This window comes from Carassius carassius, chromosome 26, assembly GCF_963082965.1.
Source record: "Carassius carassius chromosome 26, fCarCar2.1, whole genome shotgun sequence".
In the NCBI taxonomy this organism is placed as follows: Eukaryota; Metazoa; Chordata; class Actinopteri; order Cypriniformes; family Cyprinidae; genus Carassius; species Carassius carassius.
The window spans coordinates 7,495,085-7,506,684 of NC_081780.1; positions in this window are offsets into that span (position 1 = coordinate 7,495,085).

An 11,600-nucleotide genomic window follows, 5' to 3' on the forward strand; every position below is an offset into this window, starting at 1 on the left:
AGCATATTTTGGGGGATTTCTTTTCTTGAGGCATGAAAAGGCAAAGTCCCATCCAAAGGCATGCCTAACCACTTACATGTTTTACATTTTATTCTCCATGCACGCAAAGTGAATTAGCACACATTAAAATGTATTCTAGGATTCATGCTTTCTAACCATATGCAGTCATTTGAACAGCTTGAGTTTGGGTGCTTGAAGGCAAATTTTTGCGAGATGGCTGAGTAATGATAGCGGACTATATTAGCACATTGGTGCCACCATAGAGCAAAACTATTTGGTTGTATAATCAGTTACAAGGTCATATTCGCCACAGGCTCAGTTACTGTGAACATTTTATTGTTAATCACATGCTGAAAAACAAAACAAGAACAGTATGTGCTCCAGGTAGCTTCTTCTCACTCCTTCAGACTGACAATTAGCTGTCTGGCCTTGTTGGTAATGACAAGGTGTGTCAGCAGGTTGAGTAGTTTTGAGGTTTGAGATTGCATGCTACCGCTCTCGCCCCAACCCATCTGTCCTACCAATCTGGCTTTTCAAGTTCACCCCTGCCTCTTTTTGTCAATAGGATGAAGCAGAGCTGTTTGGGAGGTCAATTATACAACACTTTTTGTGTGACACAAATACTTTTATTGGTTTGTTGATGTCCCAGATCGTATGATCAGAATGTGATGTGTTGTAAATCTGCTTCTAATTGAAAGGTGACACTAGGCAGTCATTTTTGGGGATCATAACATACAACAATACTGTTTGTGCTGAAGTGTACTTTGAACATGAAATACCTTAAAATAAATTTTGCTTAATGTGCAATACATAACGGAGCATGTTACACAGAGCATGTTACAAAGGGTTGTCTTCACAGTGCAATGCACTTAACAGATGAATGCACAAATATATTTTTTATTGATCTGATTGGTGAGAGTTCACTCACCTATGCTTGTGTTCAGATATATATGGTCTGTTGGCCTTCTGATTAGCAGGGTCATGCTAAGTTGAATGAGGAGTTGTGTTGTCTGATAGGAAATTACACTTTTTTAGACTTGCCGCAAGCTGTTTGTTGCTTCTTCAGCATTCTCCATCTGAAGAAGTTTGGCGTGAAAATGGTACCACTTCAGCTCTAGGTAAACATTTCCAGACTCTCAGACACCAACCTATAAAGTTTTATGTTGTTATGGATATATTTTATTCTTAAACAAATAATGTGGAAATAAATAGACCCTTTGGCGTTCTCACTGAAACATCATGATTTATAAAGATAGACAGACTTTAAGCTATATTTGAAATGTATGCATGCCCACCTGAAACATGCGCACCAACAAGTTGATTTAAGATCAACCAAATCGGCATGAATCAAAGTCTTGCCTTTTGCATGGCACAGAGTTGTTTAAAAGCTGGATTAGCACTGAGATAAGAGATCTCTATAAATGTTGCTTGTTGCCAAGCTGGCAAGAAATAAGTCAACCTAAGAAAGGCCATGTCACTCAGTCTTGACCACAGCAAGCTTTATATATGAGCTAATAGGCCTACATTATAGTGTAGCAGAGTTTATATGTGCATGTATTTGAGTGTTTTGTGCATAAGTCATTTGATGTATTCAGAGATGGTAATTCCAGATTTCATTGCATGCATTCTTCTTCTCACAGCTCACCACCTTTCTGTGGCTCACTTTAGGTCAGCTAAATCAAACCATTAACTAGTAGGGCGAATCATTGTGGGAAGGCAAATAAAGCATTTGTGTCCTTTGGCTGCTTCATAAAAGCGTGCCGGTGCTGTCCAGGTTTGTTAGAATCAGAAGGCACGTGTTTGTTCCATGTGCTGCACGTGCATTAATGTAATCATTTGTTTTTACTTTTGTTTGCATTGTGGGTTTTGACATGGCTTTTAGCACAATATTCAGTGCTACTTTAAGGCTCCGTGGATCTGTTCTGTCTCAAAACTGACCCAGAATGGACCCTACACCTCATGCTTCCTCCATCCTTGCCAATTTCACAAATCCCATATCAGTTTGACTGAAATCCTGGCCTCCTGTCTGCGCTTTTGCACCACTGAAAAATTATGTGTTATTCTATGGATTTAAATCATCGTTGTGCATTGATAAAAGCAGCTTGTCAAGCAACCTTAAAAGAAGGGACGGTTGCTTGACACAGCTGCTGGGTCCATCACTAGCCATCCCGTCACGCTATAGGACACCACCACACATTCTTTTAATTTCTGAAGTCACACAATGCCACAGAGGTCACCCAGAACATACCGTGGGGATATGACCCTATAGTAAACCTGCTTTCCCCATGTGTTAGCCCTTTAGCATTAGCATTCATGCACCCTGAGATCAATTCAAAACCTTCTCGTAAAGGCAGACATATGGTACGTTCGAACCGTGGCTTTTCTTCTCACTTTGAACATATATTCCCCTCTGGAATATAATCTTCAAAGAGTTAACGTTAAACAGTCTCTCAAGATCCTTATAAAAACTAAGCCGTTTATGATGGAGATTGTAAATGGAATTAAGCGCACAATTTTTTTTTGTTATTCAAGATTAAAAGCTCAAATATGTAGGCAAGACTTTACTTAAAATGCATTGACTCATTAGCCATAAATACGGTAGGCTACTGCAGCAATACTGGTCATTAGCATTTAGCATGAGATGCTAATGTGCTTGTTTTCTCATCTGGTGGATTAACTCTCATTAAACTGTGAAATAAACCAACCATTATCACCAGAAAGACCATGCTGGTCGAGCTTTACTTTTTTGATGGCTAATTGCATACCCTTATGAAAATGAACCATGGTTTTACTATAGTAAAATTTTTAGAAACCATGTTTTTTTGTCATATTGATTACCATAACAATAGTACTACAAATACCATAAACTAACGTTAGTATAGAAAACCATGGTTAATTTGTGGTAACCAAAGTTTAACCATGGTTTTTGGTTAGGGTGCTGGTTAGCCAATTACCCAGAGCAGTACTTATGTAAATAACAGTTGGTTTTCAACAAATGTGCTTACACAGTAGTCAAATATCTGAAAGTTTCCTCACACTTAATAAACTTTTCCATATTAATAAGCTAAAAAGACGTCACAGTGTGGCTTGCTATCTCACTGAATATGTTTCAGACTAGCGGCCTGGCTGACATGTTGCATTGCTCCTCTTGGTTTCAAGGCCCATACTTGCGTAATGTCTAGGCTCTTGCGATGTGGTTGGGAAGAAAATGTACATATGCTGCCTCTCTGCAAATAAATGTCATATTAGTGAGAGGAATCATATTCTCGGGATCCAAAGTGTGATATTATAAAAGAGGATTCTCCTTTTTCCATAGCAGGCACTTTGCCTGAGTCAACTGAGCATGTCAGCAAACCAGACAACTGTAAGTAGATATCCTGTTAAATGAGTGTGTTTGTGTGGACTTAAATATACAGTTTTAACACCAGCCTGCTGTCTTAAATATTAGCCTGAGAGTTCCCAGCTTAACCTCAGTTTTAGGTGGGATGCTTTATAAGTAAGTGTTGAGCTGTTAAATATTGCTATTCAATGTATGTTTCCATCTGAGCAGTCTTTTCCCAGTTTCACCTTAATACTTTACAGACTCGTCACACAATGATACTGATGACAGAGATAGTATGTGTGTGTGATCTCATGCTGGTGGGCGAATGGCCTTGAAACAGGGGCAGGTGTGACTCTTTATCTTTTCAGAAACAGTAAGCAGAGCTCAGAGGCTGAGCTGTGAATGAAGCGATCAGGTGTGTGACCATTTCAGCAGCAAGTATTAAGGTGCAAACATGGCACTCTTGCATTGACCTCTGACCATTATGTTTTGATAACTTAATCTGAAAGCCCACGATGTATGCTCTTTCCACTTAACTGGTTCATATTTGATCAGATCACTGTTTGAAAAAGTTACTAAATTACAAAAAGCTTAAAACTACTTTTTTAAAAGTTTGGGGTTGGTAAGATTTTTTACAATTGTAAAAAAAATAATAATAATAATCGCGCTCACTAAGGCTGCATTTATTTGATCAGAGCTACAGCAAAACGGTAATATTGTAAAATATTATTACAGTTTTACATTTAAGAAATGAAAAGTATATACAACTAAAAGTCTAGAATATGTCCTAATTTGAAATGTAGTAACCATAAGAAGGATTTTAATAAATATTTTATAATTAAAAAGACAAAATACCACTAAGGGACTTATTGCGCTCATCATATTCGTTCATCACCCATTCTTGTTTTTAATGAGTTCATTTAGATTGTGAACTGTTTTCCATCAAAACTTTTCCATGGAAATGGGCAGAACACAGGACTCTCGATGTGCTTTTGACAATTAATTTTATCTTGATGTGGGGTGTTAAAAACACAGCTTGTGCCAGGACACCCAAAAATCAGTGGCAGTCTAGACTAGGTCTAATCTCCAGGAAACAATCTTTTACCATGGCTCCTAATGCCTTTACAGTCTGTTAGCATCAGTGAAGTACTGCGTTATGTATGTAAGGCTGTATAATCGAAGCCAATGAATCTTACTTCCTATTCATCATTGTTCTCTCTGTTCTTTAAGATAGTGATCCTTTCTGACGCTGTAATCTGAGATTTCACCACTGATGAGACTGCCACGTTGTTTTCCCATTGACTTCATCTCTTCTGGTTGTCTTATTATGTAAACCCCCTTTCCACTTCTTCAAACCGCCTGAATTTCAGGTCCGACCTAGATAATGGGCCCTTAATCAAACATGTCCAGGCTCTTTGTGTAATTAACATACTTGGTGTCAGTCAGTTGCAGATTTAGTACAGTCTACTGTTGGAGTGATGTTTCACCTGATACTTTACATGAGCTGAGCAGATGTTGTTTTGGTTGAAATAATTCAATTCATAGCGAGTAATTAAATTTGTACAAGCCATGCAGGTTGTAGATCTCATTGTTGACAGCCGCAGCCACTAAGTAAAAATATAATTAGATTTTATCCAACATAGAATCAAGAAAAGGGCTTTTATTGAGTCATGTGGTATTTAAAACAGGTAGTACAATATACCCTAACAGAGTCTGAACAAACTTTTTCTCATTGGAGAAGGTGGCTGATTTGTTGGGGGTTTGAAAGCTCCCAGCATGCATAGGAAAATAAGAAGACGTGTTACGTTTATAGAGAATCTGTTTATTTACTTGCTTACCTTTTTATATACATATAATTTAAGATATTATCTGTCGAGAGAGAATAAATAACCTCGAAAACTGTTTATTGTTCACAGTGGTTTCTGCTTTGTTTCATTGTTTTTAAGTTTTTCCAACATGTCTTCAAGTAAATACGCTCTCATGTAGGCATATTCTGGTTTTCTTATGATTTATTCCAACTGTCACCACTTTCTTTTGTATTTTTGGGACAAAAGGGACCTGGGGAAAATATGCAGAGTTCCATCTAATTTCATAGTTATGCTTCAAAGTACTTTTTCCAACATGTATTTTCCAACAGTCAATTATTTTTAATTATTGTAGGATGAGCACATTGACAAAAATCCATCCGTGTCTTTTGATTCAGTTGCAGATGTTTACCAGCATGCATTGGCCTGCATTTACTGACACTAGTTTTTCTACAATACTAGAAGATCTGGATTTTGACTTTAAAGTCACTTGAGGAGTACATGACCTAATCACATGACTGACTGTTGAACTATTGATGCACATTCAGTAGCCAATAAGATCGTACTCGTGAAATGTAGCCTGTTACTCCAACCAAATCTAGACACGGTAATACTGATCGTAATTAATTAACCTAGACTGTGATAGTTAATATTTTGTTATGTAACACTACTGGCAAAGCAACAATACGTATGTGTTCATGAGCTAGTTGGCATTATGACTTGTAGTGTACATTTTCTCATTTCATTAAGATTAAAGGCCGGACCGCTGACTTGATGTAGCGTACAAGTAGACTCTAATTTGTTTGATTTATAGCCGGCCTGCCTTTGCTTTACTCCTTACATCTGCTGTGGCTAGACATTAAATTTCAGCTGTTGCGTCACACACACATGCTCTCAGACCAAACTCTGTGTCGGGGATCCTACGTCGGCAACTTTCAGACAAAGAAGCCTTTCAGTGTAACATCAGTTTTCAATTCTGAATGCCAGACGGTCTTTGGTCCTATAAACAAAAATCAACACAGACTACAGGCCTGCTGTAAAGTTTTCTCAGGGTCAGTCTGACTTTATTCCTCGGCTCTTCTGTGTATATGGCACGAGTTTTGCAAGTGAGAATGACTTTAAGAAGGAATGCCGGTAAATGTCATTAAGTCTAGTGGTTAAACACTAGTACAGGGTGTACTGTGTGATTTAGTCCTGGACAAAACAGGTGAATTTGAGGTCAGTGTTGTTCATTCATTTGACTATAGCTCTGACCTACAATCCATTTTACAATAAAGTTTATTGCTGTAGAGGTGTTTTTGTCTCTCATTTTTATGAAACAATCTTGATTGTGACACAAAACACATGCTTTTTTATGACATGAGCATTTGCATGGATGTTTTAGAAATGTTGCTAACTAGCCGAGCACAGAAAAGTGCACGTGAGGCCTCGAGGGTTTACATCCAAGCTGCTCAAAGGAAGAGAGATTTCAGGGCCAAGTGACTGGGGTTAACCACTTCTCGGAAAAAAGTGAACGCGAGGGCCGCTGTTATAGGAGCGAGCCGATCAGCATGTTTGATGTGCCAGTGCAAGGAGCCCCATTACACATTTGTGCATGTACCAAGAAGCGAGCCAACAGACGGAAAACCAAGCATTCCCTAAGAAAAAAATTGCTCTTTAATGTCTGCCCATAAGCCCAAACCATCTGCGGCTGGCCTTGCTGACAATTTAAAAGCATCTGTTAGAAGCATTACACACTTCAGCTAGATTCGCCCAGATTCACAGTCTCATTCAGTGTGCAGAATGTACACTTCATTCATTTAGTCAGAGTCAGAATTTAATTTAATATGCAAAATTAGTTCTTATTTGGAATGTCAATTTAATGATGAATGTTTACATTTTTTCAAATAATGAATGTTAAATATTTTGTCTTAATTTTATTGTTTATTTAATGATGATGACTGATTATTATTGTTTTTAATTTAATATTCAGTCTTAATTTGAATGTATAAGAATAATAATAAATTATTATTATTATGATGTTTCATTTTAATTGTAATGTTCATTTGATGACTGGCTATTATTGTTTTTATCTAATATTAAGTATTTTAATTAATAATAATATTAAAAAACGATTGTTATTAATTTTTATTATTGGATGGAATTAATGGTTTTAATTTTAATAATAATAATAATAATAATAATAATAATAATAATAATTTCATTAACTTTTAAATTAAGACCAAATATGTTTTTTAATAATAATAATAATAATAATAAAATAATGTTAATTGATGTATGGATATATGAAAAATTATGTTATTCATTCTGAATGCTCTTGCGTTTTTTGTTTTGTTTTGTTTTTTCTGCATAAAATGTGTAAATGCTTCTTTATATATCACTACAGATGCAGCTTTTGTGTTGACTTTGCAGCGCAAAAACAGCCTAACATCTGTGTGGCCTAAAATGCTGTTTGTATTTAGTACATTAATTTATGAGTGAAACCAATCTTGGGGCTAGATCTAGACCTCAGTTTGCTAATTGGTGACCTCTGTTTTATGGTTTTGGTGTTGTTGTTGTTGTTATAACTTGTTTAATTTTACGAAGAAACCAAGCCCACAGGAGCAATTTATTGCTCAGAAATTTCTCTTTCATAGCTCAGGAGACAAAATAGTTATGGACTGGTTTTGTCTAAGAAAGTTCTCCTAGAATTCCTCAGGATTAATTAAACCTGACTGACTCATTAAAATAAAAGTAGACAGTCCAGGTAATGTGGTTTTGGAAGTATTTGATGAGAAATGTAATGCTAACAGAAATGTTTTTAATCGAAAGCAAAATCTAAGAAGCAAAAGTCCCAGTTTGATCTCCCAGTGCAGTCTAGATAAAACTATCGAAAGCTACATTGTGATTTTTCTTTCCTATATGGAAAGTCTATTTGGAGGTCCACACGTGTGCAACTTTCAATGAATTTGCTCATAAACTGGCATAATCATTTGCGAGGCAGCAAAGGAAATGAAGAGTAATTAAAGTGGGCCATTTTAGTGTTGCTTGCACAGCGAGTGACACGGTGCTAAAGAAAACAAAGAGTGCTGGAAAAACTGCAACTATCAGCAGCAAACAGGGACCAGCACTCAGGCAAACCGCCAATCCAACCATGATTACCCACAGAACTGAACTTAACATGCATGCTCACGTGCACGCTAGTTCAGTTGGTCCGGCCCAAGAGCAATAAAGCCTGGAGTGAGAATTCCACGCCGGTGTGATCAAAATGGTCATTAGCATTGGCCATGTCAGCGGGAGTCCGTTGGACCAATTTTCCATTCATTTCACCCCATATCTCCCGTTTCCTGCCTAGTAAACAGTAGTCGACTGGGAGCGCTTAGAGATATGTTTCACCTACTGTTAGCACGACGTCCAAAAAACTAGAGCAGGAACGATGGGCGCCAGATACTGTCATTTCTTCCATGAGCAGTTCTTGCTGTACTGCAGGAGGCAGGAATTAGGCCAACAGTAGCTCAGTGGACTTTTTACTGGTGTGTGAATATGCAGAATGAAGAAATATTGTAGCAAAGCTAATGGAGAGGGAAAACTAGTTTTGCATTTCGTGAAGGACCAGCGCTTGCAAGGAAGCAAACAAATAGTTTTGAAGACTGAATAATTGTAATTAAGGTTAAAAATATCATGTTGCAATCCAAACTTTCGTAAGCCTTCATTTGTAACTTTATTTGTAAGCTACTCAAATTTAGCTAGCAAAGCTACCAACTACTTGGAAAATAAAAGCTAAACTGCATGCCATCTCTTTCAATTTCAGCTGCAATTTGCTTCATATTTCTATTTATTTGTTTTAAAATACAGTGTCCCATTAGGTTAGACAAAATTTGACATGTAGTTGTTCAAAACCGGTTAGGTCCTGATGACCCTGGGATGACACTTTTTGTCCCTAGGCACAAAGTCTTTCTCATTAGTGTGTCTGACGCATGATTTGTACTTGCTCGGAGTTATAAGTCAAATGGAACGCAGCCAGGTCTGACATCTAAATGCTAAGACAGAATGATAATAAGCAGGAGATAAACTGTTTATGATGCAAGACCAGGGTGTAATCTAACGCATATTGATCTGATAAGAAAAGTAGACTGATGGAGACATTTGCTGCCTTGCCATGATACTTAATATCGCAAGCACAGCATTAGCACACACACACTTTTTAAGCCACAAACCTCTTCCTTTCCAAAATTGCAATTTCAAAAAAGCTCGAAATGCATAATTTCAGCCTTTCCATCAAAAACTAGAGCAGCGCTTAGAAGTAATAGAGAGAGATTAAGCGGGACCGAGCAGAGTTTGGCATTCTATGACAGGTAATTACACTTGAGCCTAGCGAAGCGGAGGATGACGTTATGATCAGACCAATTTCCAGTTTTACAAGCCTGGTAGGCCTAGTTATGCCCGAGGAACCTTGTTCTTCTGTGTTTTGTAATTGAGCCGTTTAACACTCATATTACTCTGAATGGTGTCAGAGATAAATCAGAGATCATTGAAAGACTGCGTACAAAAGTTCACAACCTTGACTTCACAAATGAACTAATGGGTGGAAGGTTGCTATCTTGAGTGTAGTGCATTAAACAATTATGCTTTGTATTTATTAGTCAAAGGGCCAATATTTGAACACTGGTGTGATTTTGGGGGCAGTTGATCCAACCAATGGCAAACAGAAATAAAAACAATAATGTTTACATTTTACATTTAAAATGTTTTCTTTGTATTTTAAAATGCATTTTATTCCTGTGATGCGAAGTTGAATTTTCAGCACTCACAGTCTTCAGGGACACATGAACCATTAGAAATCAATGAAGATGGTAGATATTCAAATTAACAATTTATTTGAAATGGAAATGTTTTGTAATATTAAAAATGCCTTTATCCTATCGCTTTTAATCAAATTAATGCATCCTTGTTGATACCATCACACTTTAAGGTCCAATTCTGGACCTTATCTTCTAGATCTATTTCTATATCTGTTATAATAGCCTTGCTAATAAACAACTAGTTAATAGTGAGAATTGGTCCCTATACAAAAGTGTTACCAAAAAATCATAGTGATTCCTAAAATTTGAGTAGTTGTAGTATTCAATTATGGAAGAATGAGGGAGAAAGACATATTAGTGTTTTAGACGTGTTTCTTGGTCTCTAGCGTACAGAAAAGAAACTGGTCTGGCCAGTATTGGTTCTGTCTGGAACAGTGAAATCCAAGAACAGTCCTGGGCCTCATATAGCCTCATTAACATGTGCCAGGAAAAAAAAACCTCCTCGCACCTCCTTTCCTGAGGAAACAGCTCAGTTGAGGGAAAATCGAATGAGGGAGTGAAAGAACGAGGGCAATGGACAGAGATGAAGTGTTAATAGTGGCCATGACAGATGGGTTGCAGAGGGACCAGCCTTTCCTCATGAACACCCATCAAAGACTTCGTCAGCTTGTGCTTTTCACAAATGAACCTTGTGGTGAGCGAGCCCAGCCCACAGGTTACTCCCCAGTTAACAGCTTCTACAAACCTGAGAGGAGACTCCCTCTTACAGATAAAGGAGACAGTAAAAGGAGTGTGAGAAAACAGGATAGAGAAATAGTGCTGAGGTTGAGTTTTCCTCTGAAGTGGACTCAGCGATTTTATAATTTCATCTGGCAAAGGACTTTTTATGTGACCCAGATTTGTTAATAAATACTAGGGCTTGCCTTGCATAGACTAGTTGAGTAGTCGAGTGATCGACTACTTCAACCACTAATCGGCACTGTCAGAAACAATCGACTACTCGAGTATGCCATGCATTAACCATAATGCATACAAAGTGTTTGCAAGTACGAAGTGAATTTTAGGATTACAATACTGCGTGTAGCTGTTACTTTCTGTTGTATGTAAAATTAAAATATGTAAATAGGGTTGTGCCTGAAGTCGAATACCTTATTCCGAATGGCAAGGATAACAGACAAGGAATAATTCTGCCTGAATACTCGGCTGAAACTTGCACAGTCCGGAGTTTGCTAGATAACAGGTGAGCCAGGGGATCAATGCAAAATTATACAGAGAGCTCTAAAGTCACGAGTGTGAAGTGAATCAATGTAAACTTTATGAGTGAAAAGAGCGCAAATCAAACACAGCATTGCTGTTGTCTTTCCGTGCATCTCTCAGAAATCAGAGCTTGGCAAGAACAATATCACCTATAATAATACATAATACACGTTCTATTGTATATATTTAAAAGGCAATGCTTTAAACCTTAGGCTACGATATGATACGATTGAATGGATTAGCACAGCGAGATCACCAATCAAACAGCCGCGTTGCGCCTCAGTCTCTCAAAAACCAGTTCAGGCTAATAATCAACTTAGATATGGATACATTTTCTATTTGGCCTACATGTTTGCATCTTTATCTTTTGCTGGTTTGCGCGGCACACGCACATTTGTTTAGTGAAGTTCACTAGACTCGCTTAAAGAGTTAATG